Below are 16,312 nucleotides of genomic sequence, written 5' to 3'. Positions count from 1 at the left end.
TACCTTGAACATTTTGTAAACTCATTTGCCCATTTGCCATAAAGCTTCAGTCTCCAAGTTCATTATAGGGAGGATGTCCAGAGTAGTTTAGGAGGGAGACACAGTTCTAATAATTTATGAGAATACAGGTAGAAGCACAAGTGTAGCTTAAACTTATATGTGGACTAGAGTGCTCTCTGAAAGTCGGGGCTGATCATCAGCTAGTAAACATCTTTCCGTTGTATCAGCTGTTGGTGGATGCCTATAAGGAAATTAGTGGTTAATTTTTTTTTAAGATGTTATTTATTTATTTATTTGACAGGCAGAGATCTCAAGTAGGCAGAGAGGGGAAGGGGGGCATGGGGAGGCAGGCTCCTGCTGAGCAGAGAGCCCCATGCAGGGCTTGATCCCAGGACCCTGGGATCATGACATGAGCCGAAGGCAGAGGCTTTAACCCACTGAGCCACCCAGGCGCCCCAAGTGCTCATTTTAATATGAGTTATTTATAATGACTGTGGTCTAAAGCACTGACCCCTAAAAGAAGACAGCATTCGTTTTAAATTGCAATGAGACTTCAAGTAAAGAAGCAGAGAAATAAGTCTAGCATGTATCCATTTCTGCAAGATGTTATGGATCATTTATTGAATACTTGATTAAAAATGAATTGACCCTGTATCAGAAATTTTTTTAAAAAATTTAGATCTTGGATGGATTAACACAACCTTTCTAAAACAGTTTTCTGTTTCCTACTCAACATTGTTTAAATGTTTATCCTGTTTTAAATGTGAGGTATGTAAAGTATATTTGGGGAAAAATTATCTACCCTGCAAATGAGTAATCCAAACATTCTCACTAATACTCATTATCTCTGGTCTTCTTGGTGATGGCCCTTTTAACAGGTATAAGGTGATAAAATAGTGATTTTGACTTGCATTTTCCTGATGATTATGGACATTGAGCATTTTATCATGTGCCTATTGCCATCTGTATGTCTTCTTTGAAAACTGTATGTTCAGGTCCTCTGCCCGTTTTCTAATTGAATTATTTGTGTTTTTGCTATTGCCATTTTACTTCTTAATATATAATAAGTACTGTTTCCTTTAAGAATAGATAAAAGTGATGTTTAAAGATTATGCTTAAAACATTAATTTAGGGGACACCTGGGTAGCACCGTCGGTTGAGCATCTGACTCTTGGTTTCGGTTCAGGTCATGATCTCAGGGTCGTGGGATTGAGCCCTGTGTAGGGCTGCACACTCAGCCATAGTAGAGTCTGCTTGATTTTCTCTCTCCCTCCCCCACTGCCTGTCCCTGCTGCGGTCTCTCTGTCCCTTGAAAATAAATAAATAAATATTAAACAAAAAAACAAAAACCTCACATTAATTTAGTTCCTTGGTATTTAAAAAAAATTTTAAAAAAAATTTTTGCATCCCTTGCTTTGGTCTTTCAATATGCCAATAAGATAGCTCTCTGACCTTCAGCCATACTTTAGGAAAGGGAATTATTGCTTGTCAATCCTCATTGTATAATTAATGGGGGTAATTAACAAGTTAGTGTTAAGATTTCAAGGGTTGACTTAATTTTCTTTAATGCCAACCCAATTATTTCAATTGGATAAAAGGATAAAAAGTTCATTGTAAAAATGGGACAGGAAATTTTTTAAAATGCTTAATTGACAAATCAGAATCATTAGTCATGCAATTAATACTTTTTGCAAAATTCTTTAAAGTTAAATTGAAAAGTAACACTATTGGGGCACCTGGGTGGCTCAGCGGGTTAAAGCCTCTGCCTTCGGCTCAGGTCATGATCCCAGAGTTCTGGGATCAAGCCTCGCATCAGGCTCTCTGCTCGGCGGGGAGCCTGCTTCCCCCTCTCTCTCTGCCTGCTTCTCTGCCTACTTGTGATCTCTGTCTGTCAAATAAATAAAAATAAAATCTTTAAAAAAAAAAGAAAAGAAAAGTAACACTATTTATAAATTTGCTGAAACAGAGATTATAAAACATTATATCAATGCTAGATGATTTTAAATCTTATTAATTTATACTCGACAATTTTTACTTTATTTATGGTATCGTGTTCTTCCTCCATATTAAATCTAATTTGAGACTGTTTAAAATGCTTTCGGACAAGAATATTCAGCAGAATTAAAACTACTCAGTATGGAAATGTTCAGAGAACTGAATAAATATTTTTCATAAGTGACTGATAATTTTATCTTATCAAAGTTAAATCTCTATAAAACCATTCTAGGTTTGTTTAAAAATTTTATATTTTTATTTATAAATGTATGCTTTTGTCTATTATATTGACAAATTTGAGTTACTGTCAAGTATTTTTCAAAATGTGATAATTTGCTTATTCTTTAAGATTTGATGGTTCAGTGATTCTGAAAGTGTGGTCACTAGACAGGTAACATCATGATTACCTGGGAAATTATTAGAAAGAAAATCTCTCAGGCTGCATCCCACACCTACTAAATCAGAAACTGGGAGTAAGGCCAGCAAGCAGTGTTTTAACACATATTCCTGATGATTTCAAAGTACACTGAAGTTTGAGAAATACGAGGTTATGCTATAGGAAAAAATCATTCCCCAAATCCCAGCAACTTAATAGAACAAGATTTTATGTCTAAAAGTAAGGTCTACTCTAAGTCTAAATAATTCTAAATAATTTTGACTCAACATTTTAAGATGCATTGAACTCACAGAACAATTGCTATTGCAGAGAATGGGTAAGCTGGAGAATTAAGTGCCAGGCAATATAATTTTTCCACCTAAAAATGAGCAGCACTATTGCTTACATTTCATCAACCAAAGCAGTTCACAGAGTCACACCTAAATTTGTGATCTCTTGAAATTTTGAATGAATATTAGAATGGATTTTTCTATTTTGCAAAAAATGCCATTCAGATTTTAGCAGGGATCGCCTCAAATCTGTAGATTGCTTTGGATGATGTGTTCAGATTTTCTAAATCCAGGCAAATTTAAGTTATATGAAAACATGCATTGTAAATAATGCAACAATGGTTTTTAAGTTTCTTAGCCTAGATGTTTTAGCTTGATGTAAGACATTATGTAAATAAGTATCCCATGGTAAGCTAAACAATAAATGCTAAAGGGTCTGTTTTGTCTTTAAGGTCTGCTTATCAAAAATTTAAAATATTTGTTACCTTTAATATATAAACCACTTCTGTTCAACAAAACTGGAGCATTATATCATAATATAAAAACTGCCCATCTCCCGTGAACAAGTAAACATCATGCTGTTATTTTTAGAAAAATATGGACTTATTTAACAGGTTGCAGATTTTCTTTATAGAACTGATTTTATAAGTTGATGAATTTTTATTACACTATTATCTAAAAATTCCTGAACTTCTTTGCTTTTGATTAGTCCTATTGTCCCTGTAAGAAGTTTGATGTTAATATGAGATTTTAAAATTTGTTGCTGTATTTGAAGATGAGTAGTGCTTTTGCTCTCACTGTGTCTCTAACACTAGGGTTCAACATAAAATCTGGCTTTGTTATTGAAGCCTGATTACATACAAATAATATTTATGAACTCTTTTTGTGTGTGTGTGTGATAAAACCTATCACAATTTAGTGTTTGGGGGAGTATTTTGTCTTTCTACCATTTCTCTTTTCATCATATTTGAGAAAGAAATAGTCTGGAACTTTCTACTCTCAGCATAAGACTTCTAGTTTAATGCTTCTCTCCCCAGTAAGCCATTCCAGGGAATTCATCTTCTTTAGCACTCTGTCCTCACCTTCCGGAACAATACCTGGTTCATAGTAGATGCTTTACGTATATTTGTTGAGTAAATAAATGATTAAATATTAAATAGTTATGGGTCCAAGAACCTGTGTTCTGATACAATTACATGTCCCACTTGGATTTCAAAAAAACAGTTTTTGTTATTTTCATGGTGATTTAATTATAACTATAATTAAATTGTAATTCTGTATATCTAATGGAGAAAGTACAAGATTTACTTGTGTGGATCTGAATCTAATTAATTTTTACCTCTTGGCTTTATGATAAAATAAAAAGTAAACATAATTACAAAGAGGCATAAGGAAATCTTAGTGGGTGATGGAAATATTTATTATCTTGATTGTAGTAATAATTTCCTGATGTCAAACCCCATCAAATTTTGCACTTTAAATATGTGCATTTTATACCAGAAAAAAATAGAAACAAAATACATATCAAATTGCTTTCTATTACAATATTTCCGTAAATATTTTGCTCCTACAACACTACATATCACTAATAAATATCACTAGATATCACTACAGAAATTCGAGGATGACTTGTGAGATTCTTGTGAGGCTACGCTAAATGATTCTTGTGAGGCTATGCTAAATTTCCTGCCAGGTAATTAAAACTGCTACATTTCTGTCTCTATCAGCATTACCTTAAAGTTTTCAATCTTCAACCAGCAATATATGGGAAGGAGAAAACAGAGACATTTGGAGAAGAAATCATCCCATGACTCATAACGCAGTGAAGAGAGAAAGGAAAGATATGAATAATGAGTGAGGGTTAAATACTAATATTGATTATGGTGACAATAACGGCTATTGAGAATGTGCTGCATGACAGCTATGATCTAAGTACTTAGCACATTCCTCATTTTTCAATTTTCACACCAACCCTGTCATTGTTCCCATATAAACAAATTTGGATCTAAGTTGTAAAGAGCCGTTCTAAAGTAAAATACTACTAAGTGTCAGAATCAGAATCTGAACCCCAAATGCTGAATCTGGCACTCAGGGTCGTCATTACAACTCTCTACCTTCTCACAACAGACACAAGTAGGGAAAATCCAACAAACCTCAAGTAAGAGGTGATGACAAAAATACATAGACTCCTGTATGCATTGACAGGTAAGGAGGACTTAGCATCTGAAGATAAAATAGGATCCAGGGTCTTTGTTTATCTGTGTGCATCTCTGCATAACTATGCTCTGATGTGGACAGTTTACTCTAGGTGGAGAAGTGCTAATGCTTGCAGAAAGCATTAAACAGAAGTAATAGTATGATATGATCTTCGCAACTCTTGCACCATATATGTTTTTGAAGACCTCAAGTTTTCTCCTGGGCTACAAAAGTGCATATTAAGCCAGGGTTTTGTTTTATGAGATTGCAAAACTTCAGCCAGACAAACAAATATAGGAGATAAACAGAGATAAGTAAATGGCATATAGGATCTCCACTTTTACAGAGATGAAGATTATATCAGAACCAGCAGACAGTCCCTGTGGAAACGATGCATAATGTCCCTCATACAACTCACTCGATCATTTGCTTTTTTTTTTTTTTAAACTAGAGATGAATAGCTTTTGCCATATTGTAAAAGAGAAGGCAAATTAAAGTTAGATAATAGAAAATATACCTGAATGGCTGGAATACACATCGTATGGATGAGTATATAAAGCATTTGGCATGGGAAGCAGAAAGCAGAATTATATGTAACAGTGATGTGCTAAGTGCCAGTCTCAAATATCCTTTGCTTAGGTCAAAGTTTTTTGTCCTCGATACATTGGGACCAGATAATTCTTTCCTGTGGGGAGCTGTCCTGTACATTGTAGTATGTTTAGCAGCATCCCTGGCCTCTACTGAGCAAATCCCAGTAGCATTCCCCACTCCTAGTTCTGACGAAAATATCTCTAGACATTGCCAGATGTCCCCTGGAGACAATATCAGCCCTGATGAAGACCCACTGGCTTCTCCTAGTATGTTCCTAGGCATTTTTAAAAATTAATTATTTTTATTAACATATAATGTATTATTTGCCCCAGGGGCACAGGTCTGTGAATCGTCAGGCTTACACACTTCACAGCGCTCACCATATCACACACCCTCCCCAGTGTCCATAACCCAACCACCCCGTCCCTGTCCCCCTTCTCCCCAGATGGGATCAGTAGGCATTGTTTTTTGTTAACTACGTTGCAGATTCAAGATAAAGATACACTATAGCTTTAGATAAGTATGATTTAGAGGTCTATCTGTAGCTTAGAAATTGATAAACATAGGCTCAGTACAATTAGGATTGGGTAGCAGTATCTCTGTCTATTGGTCACATGAGCATTTTTTTTAGTCACCTACTAAATGCCTCCAGGTTCTAGAGATACAAATATAAAGAAGATATTACAGATTTGTCTTAGACCAAAGATACTATTCATCCAGATTCTTAAAGATCCACTATGGTAGTCTGTTAGATCATCAGAAACCACAAATTGCATGCATTATTACTTCGTACCTGCATAGAGATAGTTTCCCTGAGTTATCATGATTTCCCTGTAGGTAGATATGAACATTTCCTTTAAAGTGATTTTTTAGGTTTTGGTTTGTTTGTTTGTTTGTTTGTTTTAAGTTACAAGTCAAGATACTGTGGTCCATTGCTATTCAATGCCCTCAATGCAGAAATTCCCATGATAAACTAAGACTTGAGCTCAAAGCTGTAAGGGTTGTCTATCAACCTATGAGTCTGCATACTTACTGTTTGAGATAATAGTAATTATACTTTTAAAATTATAGGAACTAAAGGGACTACACATTCTGAATAATCATCAGAACCACCCTCTATCCAGATGTTCCTTTTAACTACTTTCTCCCTTTACTTCCCTCCAAAGAGATAGTTCAGGTTCTGGAAAACAAACAAACAAATAAATAAGCAAAATAGTAACAGCTCCAGAAATTGTGATTGATATATGTATATATATATATATATTATTCCTGTGATGTTATTTAATCCTTGCAAGAGGCATAGAAAAACCATAAAGAACATAGAAGTAAGGAAGTTATGTAACTTGGCCAACATCACACATTTCATTATTATCATGTCTGGCTGAATCTAAAAGTCCATGCTTTCCCATTCTACCACCTTGCTTCTGGGCCACAGTAGGTAAATATTAAAAATGTTTCACAACCTGGGCGCCTGAGTGGCTCAGTGGGTTAAAGCCTCTGTCTTAGGCTCGGGTCATGATCCCAGGGTCCTGGGATCGAGCCCCACATTGGGCTCTCTGCTCAGTAGGGAGCCCGCTTCCCTCTCTCTCTCTGCCTGCCTCTCTGCTTACTTGTGATCTCTGCGTGTCAAATAAATAAATAAAATCTTTAAAAGAAAATGAGCACGTATGTTGAAGTCTTTACAGTGAAGTATTTTTAAAGAAATAACATTGTTGTTATTTTGCTATTAATTTCTAAGGCATCCTAGAATAGTCAATAATGGAACATATACATATAAAACTACATATGCACATATACAAATATAAACACATATACACATATAAAACAAGTGCTAAATATCTAAAAAAATCTTCAGGTTCCCAAAAATCCTTCTTTAAACTAAAAACAAAACAAAACAAAAACAAACAAAAAAACTAAACAACAACAATAAAAAACAAACGATAATGAAAATCTTCCTGGACTTGAAATTCTTTATTTCTTTCTCCCCTGATGTTTTTTTCTCCTTGCTTTTCGTCTAGAACACTCTTAGCTTCAGATATTCCCATGGCATATTTCCTCAGCTCATTAAAGTCTTAACTCAAGTGTCACCTTCTGAGTAAGTTCTCTTCTGACAACACAACTTAATATTGTAGTATTCACTCCCTTGCACTCCCTATATATTTCCTTGTTTTATTTCTCTCCATAACACCTACCACATTTGATACAATGTAATATACATATTTATTTTGTTATTGTTTATCACCCTTTACCAGAATACAAACTCCACAAGTCAAAGAATTTTTATCTATTTTGTTCACTCTTGTATTTCCAGTATCTAGAACAATGACAACACATAATAAATATTTGATTAGTTTTTGTAAGCTAAATAAAGGAATAAACTTAAAATAAAACAAAAAGAGAAAAATAAATAGATGAATTAATTATAAAATAGTTAACATTCTCATGCCAAGGAAAGCATCATTCCTGCTAACTGGGTGACATGAATATGCTGAAAATAAGATTTACTACAGAATTAATGATGAATTATTTTATCAACCAAAGTCTTGCATCATACAATGAACAGAATTATCAGCTCACATGGGTAAGAGTCAGGGAAGTTTACTTCACATTTATACTTTGTAAGAATGTTTTAAGGTGCATCCTGAAGGTGCAAATAAATCACCAAATGGGAAGGGCATATCAGGTAAAGAGAACAGTTTGTGCACAGCAAAGAGACTTGAAAGAGCAGAACATGATTGGTAAGGGGGAATTAAATTACTCAAGGAAGGCTGTGGCGTAAGTATTGAGAGAAGAAATACCAGGAAAGCAAAATCAAAGAGGCATGAGAATGACAGTGACACAGGCTGCATGTGTCATGCTAAGAAATTAGAACTCATTCTTCCAAGAACCGAGGAGTCACCAGACAGTGTTAAGACTGGGAATGACATCACCAGATTGTCATTGCAAAAAAAGACCATTTTGTCTGCATCAGACAGATGAACTTAAATAGGGTACCAGGTGGAACCTGGTCAAGGCTGTATGCAGGTGTGTTAACTAAGACAGGGGTGGGAATAGAGAATAGAGCCAAATTTGAGAATTGCAAGATAAAAATGAGAATGTTTAGGGGTGCCTGGGTGGCTCAGTGGGTTGGGACCTCTGCCTTCAGCTCGGGTCATGGTCCTGGGGTCCTGGGATGGAGCCCCGCGTCGGGCTCTCTGCACGGTGGGGGGCCTGCTTCCTCCTCTCTCTCTGCCTGCTTCTCTTCTGCCTGCTTGTGATCTCTATCTGCCAAATAAATAAATAAAATCTTTTAAAAAAATGAAAATGTTTAAGTGATCTATTGAAAATGAGGGATGACAGAAAGACAAGAATCTAGTCTGATCACTGTGGATATGGCTGGGAAACCGAAGAAATAAGGAGAACCCAGGAGAAAAAGAAAGTTCAGAATAAAGACAATGAGTCTGGGTTCGATGTGCTTCTGAGACATCCAAATAAAAATGATCAGTTGGGGCTAGATCTATGAGTATGGAACATGGTAGAAACAAGTGAAGGTGTAGATCAGTTATCCATATAATTAGAGGCAAAGGAAGATATGGGGCAGAGGAAAATCTTTTGGGGAAATGAAATAAGCAGAGAACAAGTCTAAAAAAATGTGAATATCAGTTTTTAAGGAGCAGTTTTAAATATCAGTTTTCATTACCATTTTATGAATATAAAAATGAAATAAATGGCTGAAAGGAAGGAGGTCACAAGGAGAGAGTGACAGCACAGAGACCAAAGTAGGAGAGTTTTTCTTTTCCCTTGAAGACGGAGTAGTCAGAATTGTCAAGGGCATCGGAGAGGGAATGCAAGCCCTCCCTTCTCCCTATCCTTCGTAGAGAAGGAGACAAACAGCAAGAAAAGGCTGGAGGAAAAGTAACGACCAAGAGGCTCTGGCCAAATTTATCATGTTCCAGATTTAAATTTAGGAAAACTGGCAGTGTCTGACTGTCACCAGGGAATTGCTCCCACTTTATTATTTTCTTCTCTTCCAATGAAAACAAATTCTGCTGATCACTGGCTCTGGTATAAGACCTGCCCCTTCTAGTTTGTTAGACCCACAGATATGCAGGAATATGACTTGTGTGATTGTTGTGGATTAGAAATTTTATTTTCAGGTTTTGGGGTTGGCATAAATTTTAAAGATTTTAAAATTGAAGAAAAATTAGCTCTTTGAATATGTTTAAAAATATTCACTGTCATGTAATCAGAGCCCAAGAAATATTCCAAATAATTTTATGCTAGCTTAAATAGGAATAAAGAAACTATGTTCAAGCAAAACCAACATTGTAGAAACACTAATATATCAAGCTATGTAATCAATTATATCCAAATAATTGGGTTTAACTCATAATTTCTTATTGTATGTGCTCTTGGAATTAAAGAACTTGGAGCTTTGTACTTAGATTTTACAACATATAATCATCTTAGATCCAAATTACCCTACTTCCTGAAATAAAATTGAAATTATTTGGTTATAAATTTTATAATACAAAAATTGCCATAGTATTGAAAACGAGTGTCTTCCAGGAATATATATTTTCATATTAACTTATCTTCTTAAATTATTTTATTTTATCCTATTTAAACACAGGTTCAAGATTTAAAAAAAATTATTATTGCTTAATTTTGCATTTATTAAACTAACTCCAAAAGCACAGACAGATGTGTGTGGAACGTAATTTATACATATACTTCATCCAAGTTAATAAAGTCCCTGAAGAAAGCATTTCTGCTTTTCTTTAGTATATAGACCTACTTTTCTATATTCATATCATAGAAATTACTCAAAGATCAGCCTGTTAAATATTATAATCCTTTTAAAAAAAGTGACAGATTTCAGGGCATCTGCACGGTTCAATCAGTTAAGCATCTGCCTTTGGCTCAGGTCATGATCCCAGGGTCCTTGGATCAAATCCCACGTCAGGCTTCCTGCTCAGGAGAGAGCCTGCTTCTCTCTCTCCCTCTCCCCTGCTTCTCTTTCTCTCTCTCTCCCCTTCTCCCCTGCTCATGTGTGCACATTCTCTCTCTCTCATTCTCAAGTAAATAAAAAATCTTTTAAAAATTAAGACACTTTAAATAAAAGTCTATATTGATTTCCATGACTGCCTACTCACTAAAATAACTGAATTTTCTTGTACCATGACTTTGTTTTTTGGCAAATTTTTTTACTTCCTCACACCACAAAGAATTACAAATCAAGGGCAGAACAAATGACAATGAAAGTACCATCTGCTCATTTTTAAAATTTTTTATTTATTCATATAATTTTTTTAAGATTTTATTTATTTACTTGACTGAGAGGCAAAGAGAGAACACAAGCAGGGGAACAGCAGGCAGAGGGAGAAGCAGGCTCCCCGCATAGTAAGGAGCCTGATGCAGGGCTCCATCCCATGACTCTGGGATCATGACCTGAGCCAAAGGCAGACACTTAACAAACTGAGCCACCCAAGCACCTCTATGCCCATTTTTTAGAAGATTTATTTATTTATTTTAGACTGGGCAGGGAGGGGCAGAGACAGAGAATCTCAAGCATTTACTCCCTGCTAAGCACAGAGTCAGATGCCAGGCTTGATCTCAAGACCCCCAGATCATGACCTGAGCTGAAATCAAGAGTTGAATGCTTAACCAACTGAGCCACCAAGGCACTCTTATATGCCCATTTGAAAATTTCTGTTTCCCAAAACGCATTTATGAAAACTTCAACAACACTGGATGACTCCAAGGGAATATTTTATAGTCACTTCAAGCTAATGTGTTAAGAACCAAATATACTCTCCCCTCTCCAAAATCTCTTTTTCTTGTTTTCCGCTCTTAGGTAAATATGCCAATGATTAATAGCCCAGACCAGAAACATAAAGATCATTTTTCTCTGTCTCTATCACTCTCTCCTCTTTTTATTTACTTACTAAACCCTACAATCCTTATCTTCGATAATTTCCTAGAATCTCTACCTCAACAGCATTCCACCAAAAACTTTTTAAGTGAGATTGTCATCTTTTTTTCAACCTGATTAATTTAGAAATCCTCTTGATTCTGGTCTTGCCTCGTTCCCTACCATACCCCAATAGCCCTGATATGTTCTCCACACTAAGGGCAGAGAGCCTTTACCAAAAATAGTTCTGTGTCATTCCTTTGCTTAAAATAATGACAACAAAATGAACCAAACCAGACCAACTAACATTATATAACAGTATTTAATTAAACAGAGTATGTTCTGAAGTTGACTGCCTAGGGTCAAAACCCAGATCTACAATTTACTTGCTGTGTAACCTTGGGCAAATTATCCCAATTCTCTGCATCTAAATTTTCTCATGTTAAAAAAAAAAAAAAGTAGGATTAATAATTCCTTTTTCCTAGAGTACAGTAAGGCATAAATAGCACAAAGACATGAAATTTGCATTATTGTGAGTTTTAAGCTACTACTATGTGGGCTCTATGAGGCAGGACAATAGTCCTCTAAAGTATTTATTATCTTTACTTTACAAATGCATCAACTCAGACTTTTAAAATCAAGTAACTTGCTGAAAAGTATACAACAGAGCCCGGATTTCAATACAGAATGTTTTGACATCAAAGACCATAGTAACAATGATAGACCAGTCTACCAGATGTCCCTGTGTCTGTGTTCTTTTTCAAGTTTATAGGAAGAAACCTGAATGTGTATATGCCCATCTCACTGACACGCTCAGTGGTGGTTTGGGAAGCAGGGTCATATCGTGCAAACATGATAGGTATTGCTGTAGACGTGCAGATATGGCAGAAGGGGAAATTTTTAAGGTAGATCCATGAGTCATGACAGTCACCTGTCATAACTAGGTGCTGATGACAGAAGAGTTCATAGCCTTAGGGTTCATTCTGCTCAGGTGTGTATTTGATCCAGTGTAAAATATAGCCAAGAAAACTCATTTATAATGTGATGAATGTTCTCATGGGCGAGGGTCGGGGGTAGTACCAGGTGCTGGGATGCGCTGGGGTAAACTTTCTTTGTGACAGCTAAGCCAGATGGTATGTGTGAGCATGTATGTGTAAATGCACATGAGCACATGTGTATGAATTTAGTGGATGGGAGGAGTGGAGGTCAGAATGAGAAATTTCTAGGTGAACAGAAATAGGATATTGGGCAACTTGAAAGAAGTTTAACGGCTCATCTGAAAAGACGTAAGTGAGGAATCCAGACTCAAAGGACACTGGAAAGCTCCAGGAACTGGATCATGTCAGGTCTTAGAAGTCTCTTTAAAAAGTTTCAACTTTATCCTTACAGCAACGAGAAGCCATTAATAAGGAGAATGGATCACAATTGCATTTAAAAAAAAAAAAAAAAACTCTAACTGCAGAGTGGAAACTGGATTTTAGTGGATATAGACTTGAAGTATGGGGTCAGTTAGGAAGCTGTTAATAATAATCCAGGTGAGAGATAATGGTGATCTTGACCCGAGAAGTACCAGAGAGGATGGGAAAAAAAGATTTGAGAGATCATACAGGTGTAGCATTGACAACTGTTACAGCCTGATTGAGGGGCCTGAAAAAGGGAAAAAATGAAGGGAGATGTTCACGTTTCTGTCTTCGGCTGTTGGTGGGCAGAAAAGCCAGTCACGGAAGGAAGCAGGAATGGTGTGATAATAACCTGTTTCCTTTGGGACTCACAGAACTGTTTTGATGATGAAGTGAAATAGTTTATATAATAGCAACTACCACAATGCCTAGTGCCTTATAGCTCTTTTCTGTAGTTATTTTCATTCTCATCTCCTCATTTCCAAAGTTGTACCAGTGTTTAGTAGCAAAATTGGGAATAGAATTCCAGGCTTCTGTTTACCAGTCCAGAGTTCTTTGTTAATGGACTGCTGGTCTATAAACAAAGATGAAACACAGGGATTTTAAAGCAAATATTCAGAACTTATCCTGGAATTGCTTACGAGCTGACAGCTATCCAACTTATTTTTAGTTTATATTTAAAGTGAATCATATGTTCCAAAATGACTGACAGAAACACAGCTTTGTTTCTGAAGCCAATTCTTTTCCATCATTTTTGGACATCATTCAGAGCTATAACAGACTTTCAGGGTGTTTAAAAGCATTCATCCACGACAACAACAAATGCTAATTATCATAAAAAATAAACAGCTCCTGTTAACATCATTCTAAGAATTTCTCCTACTCCAGCACTATATTTCATCTATCATCCCATCTGTTTTGGGGGTGGGAACAAAGACTGGAGGAAAGTATAATTATCATGTATCAAACTGGACAACACAACAAAACAGAAATGAATATAAATGGGAGGGATAGCATACATAATAAATAAATCTGGAGAGGGAAAAAAGAAATGTAAATAAAATGGCACAGTGTGTCCTGCAGTAAACAGCAGATATAGGAGTCCATAATGGAGTCAATAATATTTATCTTGCTAAATATGAGGTGGATTTTTCCCCATTTCAGTTTATAATCCTTGCTATAATCAGATTTCCTCCCACACGATCAAATAGGCATCTTGTTCACTTGGGAAGTTTACAAATCCTCTCTGTTGAATTCTCTCATTAAAATTCCACCTTGAGACTTTTAAAAATAGCTGAAAAGGAGAAAAAAGTCTACTTCCAAATATTTATGAATACATTCCAAAGGGAATCTTAGGGTCAGTTCTATCTTATCAAAATATCAAGGACAGCCACATTCTCAAAAGTGTGTTAAATTAAAAGGGACCATGGCCCCTGGGTGTCTCAGTCAATTAAGGATCTGCCTTCAGCTCAGGTCTGGGTCCCAGGGTCCTGGGATAGAGTCCCTACATTGGGCTCCCTGCTTAGCAGGGGTGTGGGGTAAGGGGCTACTCCTCCGTCTCCCTCTGCCCCTCCCCTAGTTTGTGCTCTCTCTTGCTTACTTGTTTTCTCTCAAATAAATAAATAAAAATAAATATATTTAAAGGTACTACCAGTGGCCAGTTGCAGATGCCACTAGCTCACTACAAATGTAGTAAAAACATGGACAATGACATATCACTAAATAGGAACTAGAAGCTCAGCCAGGGCCAGAACTTTGCTCTGTTGGAATAAACACACCTGCATTGGTCCCGGGCAAATAGTAGATTCTTTACCAAGGTATTTTAAATTAAATGTTGCATGAAATAGAGCAATTATAAGCTTTTATTCTCCTCAGAGTACTTTTAAGGTGCACCTACCCTACGGATAATTTTGTAGTGAGTCTTAGTATTAATATTTGAGTAATCAGGTTTTAGAATCGCCAAGTATTTATGTCACTATCAAAGTGAAGAGTGCAGCAAATTTTCTTTTAAATAGTTTCAAACTATTTTAATAAATTTAATCCGAGGTCAAGTTTCCATTAAAAGTGTATACATTGAATTAACTAATTACATTTATTTCTCTATTTAAATTTGCTTCTATGATATGAATGTTTAGAATATTATTTAAAGAAAAAGATCAATTACATATGAAGCTTTGCTTTATCGAACTGTGATTTGATCTTGGTCACAAATCCCATTATCATTTTAGTCAATCACTCAAGAGCTACATATGTGAAATAAAAATGTCATAATACACACACACACACACACACAGAATAATGAAGAAGATGTATTATCCATAAACATTTTGAACATTTGCCAATATCCTTTCTACCATGAGGAGTTTTAAAATAATAAGAAATAAATATAAATATCACATGTACAACGTATGCACTCACATATGTGTGTATATACCGTGTGTGTATACATATATATATGAAGATATGTGATGTTTGGATAGCAATCACTTGAATTAAATCAGAGGGAACAGAGAAGTAAATAACTCACAGATTCACAATGTGTATGTATTCATATTTATATAGTTTCGTATATGACCATTCATAAAGAGTTATGGACCAATTTGTAACTGAGGTTTTCCTGAACCATTACATTATAACACCCCAGAAAAACCATTCACATGGAATCTACCATTTATAACTTGACATAAAGAAATTTATCAACAACAGAAAAGTAATGATTTGGGAGTAAAACATCATACAACAAACTTAGTAAGTCTAATTCAGTTAAAAGACATCAAATGTACTTACTAAGATATTTTTTGAAGGGCTTTTATTTATATTTCTAAGTTAAAATTATTCATGAAAATTTCACTTTTTAAAATCAGAAAAGTAAAATTACTCTCTTAATGGGTATTGAGACTCAGTCTTTCTTACCCTAATGAAAATGATTTTCAAGTTATAGTCATTGTTTTCTCAACCCTGTAAGTCTCTCTTCCGTTGTCTTCCTGAGAGAATTCCTATCTGTCTAGTTGGTCAATTTTATGGGCAAAGGGTCTTAGTCCTGCACATAGTTCTAAATCTTGCACGCATGAACAAAGTGTGCTACTAGATTACTTTGGGAGAATTCAAATGAATTTCAATTTTTATGTAAACATGAAGGTATAGTGAAATGTCTTAGAATAAAATACTATAATCACATCCTATTTTAGAGCACTATTTGGACTATTGATAAACATCTTAATACAAAATTCGTGTCACTATAAAATAATCAATATAGTATGAACTTCTACCAGTATAGTTGCCAAAGAAAAGAAAATACATTTATTTTCCATTTTTTACTTTCATATATTTATCTATGAGACTTGTTTTCAATTACTACTTCAAAACAACAATTCATATATAAAAATAATAATATACATTAGAACAAGAAAGCACAAACAACCTCTAGCCAGCAAACACTCATTAAATACTCATCAAAGACACTGTAATAAATATCACCTAGAAAACTCTATTTTCCAAATTCCTAAACTATGTCTACACATAGTTCTAAAAACTCTTGAGTATTTCAATGGGTATTACATTGTTTCAAATT

General features: G+C 35.3%; 1 protein-coding gene across 1 annotated transcript in view; it reads right to left on the bottom strand.

The window, feature by feature from the left end:
- Nucleotides 1–16,312, bottom strand: part of GRIK2 (glutamate ionotropic receptor kainate type subunit 2) — a 647,718-nt gene that overhangs the window by 381,061 nt on the left and 250,345 nt on the right. The window lies entirely within an intron of this gene.

This window comes from Mustela putorius, unplaced genomic scaffold (genome assembly GCF_011764305.1).
Source record: "Mustela putorius furo isolate JIRA1106 unplaced genomic scaffold, ASM1176430v1.1 tig00000759_pilon_pilon_pilon, whole genome shotgun sequence".
Lineage (NCBI taxonomy): Eukaryota > Metazoa > Chordata > Mammalia > Carnivora > Mustelidae > Mustela > Mustela putorius.
The sequence above is the reverse complement of the archived record's forward strand: the minus strand, read 5'-3'. Positions and strand labels throughout refer to the sequence as shown.